This window comes from Bidens hawaiensis, unplaced genomic scaffold (genome assembly GCF_021521415.1).
Source record: "Bidens hawaiensis isolate Kalapana, Puna unplaced genomic scaffold, B.hawaiensis_p1.1 tig00419454_1, whole genome shotgun sequence".
Classification (NCBI taxonomy): Eukaryota; Viridiplantae; Streptophyta; class Magnoliopsida; order Asterales; family Asteraceae; genus Bidens; species Bidens hawaiensis.
The window spans coordinates 154,037-161,532 of record NW_027504868.1 but is presented as its reverse complement, the minus strand read 5'-3'; positions in this window follow the sequence as shown (position 1 = coordinate 161,532).

Genomic DNA, 7,496 nt, shown 5'->3' with positions numbered 1-7,496 from the left:
TCCTAATACCCGCGCTTTCTACCATTGTGGAAACCCAAATTACCTCCGTAATGCGTGCCCTCAACTTAACCAAGCTCATCAAGCCCAATCCACGACTACACCATACTACTTGACCCATGTTTACCAGGCTCAAACCCATCAACCTCATGTCCCTCAAGCTCCTCCCATCAACCAAGGTCAACCTTACCTAACCCAACACTACCAAACCTTGCAACCATAAGCTCAAGTTTATCAGACATATTTCCACCAAACAACCTTCTTGCACACCGTTCAAGCTAAAGTTATCCAAGCAATGCTGAGTCAATCTACCTCGACTGCTACAACTCCTATAAATGCAACTCCTCATGGTGCTTCAAGTCACGTCAATTAAGCCACTCAACGATCATGAAGACCTTTGCCGTTCCCTTTATCTGTATTACCTTATTTTGTCTTTTTTATTAATTACGTATTATAAACACCTTTTTATGGCCTTGAATTATTTCAGTTTGAACTATTTATCCTTCACGTATCGTACTCTATAAATAATGTTTCTTTTCGTGAAATATATTGTTGTTTGGAGCCTACCACTGTTCTATTTCCTTACCTTCATTCATCACAACTCATTATATTAACCTCAACTATTAATAAATAATCTAAATTTTCAAATACTTATACTTTTGTGTTAAAAGATGTTTTAGAAACTCTTCCATTTAAATCAACCACAACTTTCGAACTGTTTTATACATTGGTTTTATTATAAAAACTTCTTGAAAAAAAATTTGTTTCCTCAAAATCATGTTTTACTCAAATGTTTTGTAAACCCACACGATGAGACGAATCATGTGGACCATCCGATGATAACAATAATTATGGTCCGGAACATAATTATTGAAGTCCTCGCATGGAAATCATGATGCGTAAGATTGTGTGTCATAATATAGAATCAAAGGTAGTTAAGATAACGGTACAAATGTAAAGATGATAAGAACATAGTGGATACGCCGCTGGTACATCCTATATATAAGTGCCCTTATCGGATTTGCATTTAGAGCGTTATTTTACCTATTCAAAGTTCTGTGCTATGATAAATTTTTAAACTTTATTTTTAAAATTTTCCTTTCCTCAAAAATTAAATGGTTTGTTTTAGTATTCTTTAATTTCGGGACGAAATTCCCTAAAGTAGGGGAGACTGTAACAACTCGGATTTTTTTGATAATAAACAAATACCAAATTACCCGACCCGTTTTCATTTTCAGGAAATTTAAATCAATATAAAAAAACATTATTTATCTTTCTCTTAATTATTATATTGATTACTATAATTATTATTATTATAATCATTAAAACTAATATTATTATTATTATTATAATAAACTTTAAGTTTGCAGAATATACAACTTTAACTCTAAACAAATCTTTTACCCATTTTTGTTCCCATCTTTATATTAGGAGGACCATTGTGCAAATTTGATTTATATTATTAATTATAACCATTTAACCCATGATCCATATCCAAACTTAAACTCCAAACCCGTATTCATATCGTTAACCATAACCCGAATGTGTCTTGGTCCTCAATTCTCGCTAGAAACATGGTAAATGAATCAATTATTGTGACATACTTACCAAGATCGGACTACCGACAGCTTTAATTATGTTAATTCGATTATAAACGCTCCGTAATTTCCGTTAAGCCTAGCCGACTTTAAACCTACTTCATTATACATGTAATCGACCATATTAATCCAATTAATCGTGCAGATAGCGTCATTTCATTCTCGCCGTCTTTAAGCCTATGGTTAATTGTGTTGTAAATCACAGTTTGATTGTGTTCGTAATCCCAGCTAAGTCGGCCCTGTGTTGATCAATTTAACCCTTAATCTGCAATCTTTAAGGTAATTATTTGTGTTCTTTCTGTTCGTATTGATCCACCTTCCAATAGCCCTATCGTTAATTGAACAATATATGAACGGATTGATCGATTAACGATTTAGGGTTCATGTGTTCTTAATGTTGCGCGTCTGGTTGTTGAAGTTTTAATCGTCTCATAGCTAAACCAAATAAACCCCCTAGCCCAGTGGCTAGGGGTTTGCGTTCTTGTGCTGGCCACCCAGGTTCGAACCCCATTGAACCCGTTTATGTTTTATTTTTAGTTTAAATCTATTTAATAATGATAATCATATATATTATTTATTATTGATCAATATTTTTATTAAACCGGCATATTAATAGAGTCATTTTTCCCGACCTTTGATTAAAACCATATACATGTGTACATAATTATATATATATATATATATATATATATATATATATATTAGAGATAATTAAATGATTTACAAATGTTTTAGTAAAGATTTTTATAAGGTTTTAATAAATATTTTTATAAGGTTTTAGTCTAGAATACATAATATAACTTTGATAATTCACATACTAAAAATATAGCTTACGTATTTAATGAAAGATCTTGTTTTATATAAATATAATTATTTATTATTTGTTATCTATTATTTTCAATATTTACATAAAAGAAAGCTTTATTATTAATAAAAACGTATATGAATACATTAAACGTATTATTAGTTTAAAATAAATATTTAAACGAAATCACTTTATATAAACTATGAAATATTTATAAACATGTAATTAAGTACCTTTATGTATTTTATATAATTAAAAGGTTGATAAATAAAAGTTGTATTTCAAAGTAATAACATTAATAATAAATAGCTTTTGTAAGATTTCACTCAATATCGAATCCCGAACCTTTATTTAGTGTTAGCTTCGTTGTTCTATCCATATTTATTTCCTCAACTATTGGTACATAGGATTTCTCGTCGGTAACTTCCGAAGAGCGTGACTCTCGCTTACTACCGTTCTTACCGCATTCGTTTATCTTTTGCTTATTGCCAAGGTGAGTACCACATTCCCCTATTTTATTTGTTTTCCACGTTTTGGGGACGTATGTGTAAAACTTATATTTCTCATATATACTTATACTCAAAACTGCAACTTTTGTCTTATTTGTTGACAACTTATACCTTACTTGTTTATGTGCTTACATGCTTTACGTGAACCGCATTCGGAGAGGTCCAACATAATCTCATAAAAGTATGATCATACGCAAGTCGTTATCCTTTGTGCTTCTCGACATCTCAGCTATACTTGCTCATTTGGTTATTTTGTTATTCTCATATGACTTGTTGCAGCTACGTATTTTGTTTTATATACTATATGTACAACTAAACTGGTGTGTTGCTCACTCAACAAGTGTTGTTGACAAAAATTCTATTTTAAACGCATATGTAGGTTATCGTAGAAATTTAATGCAGGTTGGTGAAGACTTAGTGAAGAATTTAAGTTAGAAATGATACGATCAAGGATTTAAATTTGTAATTGTTGTTTGTTTAATAATTTGTATTTTTGTACTTGAATTATTTGAAATTATTAAATATATATTGAAACTTATATTGTGCATGATAACCTTGAGAGCTGTGATAATCAGTTCGCGCCCCGGCATTTCCGCCGTAGGTTGGGGTGTGACAGTCATCTATATAAGGACAAGTTTGTTTTTAGTTGCTCCCACTCATCTTGAGGTATGTACATTAATCCACTTGGTTTTTAATAAAAACAATTGTATAAATATTCCATCACATTTTGATGTTTGCATTAACCCATATATGAATTTTATTGACTTATAGACTAAATGTTCTTTGACCTTCAGTTTATAACTTTTAGGTTGCTTTATGAACAAATAAGTATGTAAGCCGATTGTTAGGGAAAGTTGTATTAATGTTCATCTAATGTAGCTCTTAACTATTATAAGCTACTAGAACAATAATGATACTTAAGGAAATCTTTTGTAATATAGGTAAGAAGATTCTTTGATAATTTATTCCCTCTTGAATATAACCTTTAACAATTAGTCATGCTTCTTAGCGTCTTAATGTTTGTGTTTGGATTTAGTTTAGTTATGAACACCTTTAGGTGATTCAACCAAATCTCAAAACGTTAGCCCGACTTATGGAGTCAATTATGATTCATGCTAATGGTTTAATTATAGGGGGTATGATCATTAAACTTTCCAACATACATTTCAACTTAGTTAGAGAGGTTACATAATCATCAAAGTTAGTAGGTTTTAAAACCTAGATGACATCCTGAGTTGATTATTGGGTTTATTTGAAGTTTCAGTTTCATAAATTAGCTCTTTGTTAGGTTGCCATCATTTTCAGGATTCTAAGTGTGTAAGAGTTGGTACAGTATGGTGTACAAGAGGTGTAATCGGAGTTAAATTCGGAGTAAAATTTAATGACTCTCTTCCCCCCGTCTCTTGTACTTTTGTCAAGTCATTATAAAGACTTTTACTGCTCCCACTGACCTTAGAAACCTTTAGGAAATTAGCATGCTTATGGTCAATATTTAAAGACCAATAGATTCTAACAGAGAAACAAGTTAATAATATAAGTTATTGCAGTTTCTCTTGGTGAGGATTAGTTTAGTAAGAAATCTGAATTTGCCCACATTTAAGCAACACTGAAACTTTTGTAAGATTAGTAGTAGTAGTGGTGGTGGTGGTGGTGGTGGTGGTGGTAGTGGTGGTGGTAGTAGTAGTAGTAGTAGTAGTAGTAGTAGTAGTAGTAGTAGTAGTAGTAGTAGTAGTAGTAGTAGTAGTAGTAGTAGTAGTAGTAGTAGTAGTAGTAGTAGTAGTAGTAGTAGATTCTAAAGAGATAAGTTTTGATGAAATAGTGTTGTGAGAAGTGTCTTGTACAAGAGGTGTAAGTGAGATAATATCAAGTTTTCACTCCCCCACCTCTTGCAAATTCTGTAAGATATGATTGAGACACTTAAGGCTCCCACTGATCTTTAATATCTCTAGAAAAACTACATAAGGAGTTTCAATGATGTACGTGATGTGGGAATTTCTCATATATATGTTAGACTTGATTTGATTTCATTAACGTCCAGATGTCATAATAAACTTAGGGACATATTTAGAAGAAATCGTATTAGTTATATATAAATGGATCTCTTTAAAACCATGGATCATAGACGTCATATTAGATACAAGTAAATAGGTTTTTAAATGATAAAAGACTTATGTCTGAATATTCTGTTTGAATAAGTTCCACGAATGTCAGTAAAATATAACTTATGGTGGACCCATACTTATTCCTTAAGCCAAGTAATGTTTTATGGCATTTAACACATGATTAAAATCACTAAGAATGAGATTAGATGAAAAAATCACCCTCATCAACCATGTCATGATTTCTCATGAAATTTGGTTTTAATGGATGAATGCTTACAAGGTCCTCATGCCCAAGATTTTCTGACCATTATCCCGATTGATGGCTTGGGCCAAAGCATGTATGCGCTCGAGTATATGGCCATTCTCAAGTACCGTTTGATGGTCCCAATATACCCAGAAGACGAAACTTGTCCGATCTGCCGTAAGGCTTGCCTGGATAAATTTGGAGAGCATGCGGTTCATTGCAAGGAGATGCCTTGGTTCAAATACCGACATGATTGGGTGCGGGACGTTCTTTGGGACATCTTAAGGCGAGCTGGGATATCAGCTAAAAAGGAAGCCCCCGTAAACTTCCTTACAGACCCCACGGAAGGGAGATCCACTCTACGACCGGCAGATTTGCTCGTCTTTGGTTGGGCCGGGGGAAAACACGCTTGTGTTGACCTCACAGGGGTATCTTCCTTAGCTGGTTTGAGGGATAATGGGTTTGTAGCTGGGCAAGCAATGAAAAGGGCTGAAACGAAGAAGGTGGAGAAACATGCTAAAGCCTGCGAAGAGAACCAACATGTTTTTGTCCCTTTGGCTTTTGATACATTTGGCTCCTTGGCACCGGAAGTTATCCGTTTCCTAACCAAAGTCCAACGGGTTGTGCATTGCAATGTGTCGACTCCAAAGGGTCAGGGGTATGTCTTTAGCAGATTAGGGTTTGCAATTCAGAAAGGGGTGGCGGCGCAGCTTGTTGCCCGCCTACCTGCTATGTTGTTGTAATATCTATGTTTCTATATAATGAAAGATTATCTTATAAAAAAAATGGATGAATTTTATAAGTCTCATTTGTCTTTTGTTAAATTCTTATTGCATAATAACAAAAGTTGTGAAAGCATGTGGTATCATCTAGTTCTATTTTATAAATGTTTCAATCTAGATACTGATAACAAATAATATGAGATTTTAGGGTAAGAGTGATTTTATGTTGGCTATGCCAACCTCACAACTGTCATAATGTAGCTTAAGTATTGATACTAAATTCTGATTGATCTCCAGAATATTTAAGATATCATAAAACGTAATTAGAAGACAGTTTTTCATGGTTATAATAGCCTTAACATTTAAATTTTGTCACCAACACTCATGTTAGTTATTTGTTGATATCAGTAAAGAAACTTATAAAACTAGACTCAGCCTATCATATTAATTGGAATATTAGGTTTAGCAGACTTAAATATCATTAATATACGACTACTGTTTTAGCCAGATGTTCTTTTGAATTATGGATAACCTTGTTACTTATGCCTAATATAATGACATAATTTTACAACGAGACTTCTCCTTAGAGAACTTAAAGCTGGAAGTAATGCTTATATTTTGTCTATGAACCTTAGAATTATCCTCTTTAAGGTTTTAATGGTGGTGAGTTGGATAACATCTTATGTTCCACTGTCATATTGTTTTCTTTTACATGTGTTGCTAATCAACATACTCGTTTTCCTTTTGTATATATGAGTGTTATAGTTGATACTTAAGGCAACAAATTGTAATAATAGAAACTTTTAGTATGTAATGCATTAGAAAAGTGTACTTATTTCCATGTGTGAGCCCTTAACTTTATGGGTGATGGTATTGTACATTATGATGTATTCAGTACCGTCATTTAACCTTATAGTTAGAACTTTTAAGGAGTGCATGAATCTTAGGAGTTATTTTGATTAGTCTTAGGAAAAACTAAATCTAGAATAACTCTAGTGATAGCATTTATTTATATAAGTTCTTGATTATCATTATCGTAAGAGACATTATGATTGACTCATTCTATTTGTTATGCTCTGATTTTCAATGGAATGATTGTTATTATAAAGAGTAGTAAGATAGTCATATCATGTCTTAAGGGATAACTAAAACTGAGAAGAGCTAAATATTAATGAAACTCTTTATGATGTAAAACTTATATTATGTTTTAATATTAGAGTGGACTATTTAGATGAGATAATTATTTATAAAAGAAAATTATAGTGAGTAATGTTATGGGATATTAAGATAATACATATTAAAACTTATGATCATTATATTAATGAAGGATCATTAATGTGAGAATCATTATATTTTATTGAAGATGTGATATGTCTATTATTAACATCAAACTAATAGACTATAATTAAAAGTTCTACTTAAACAAAAAATAAATCACCTTTGGGCAGACGTAAAATTTATTTAAGTGTGTGTGCAAAACAATTGTATCCCATCACCTTTGGGCAAAAGTGATACAATT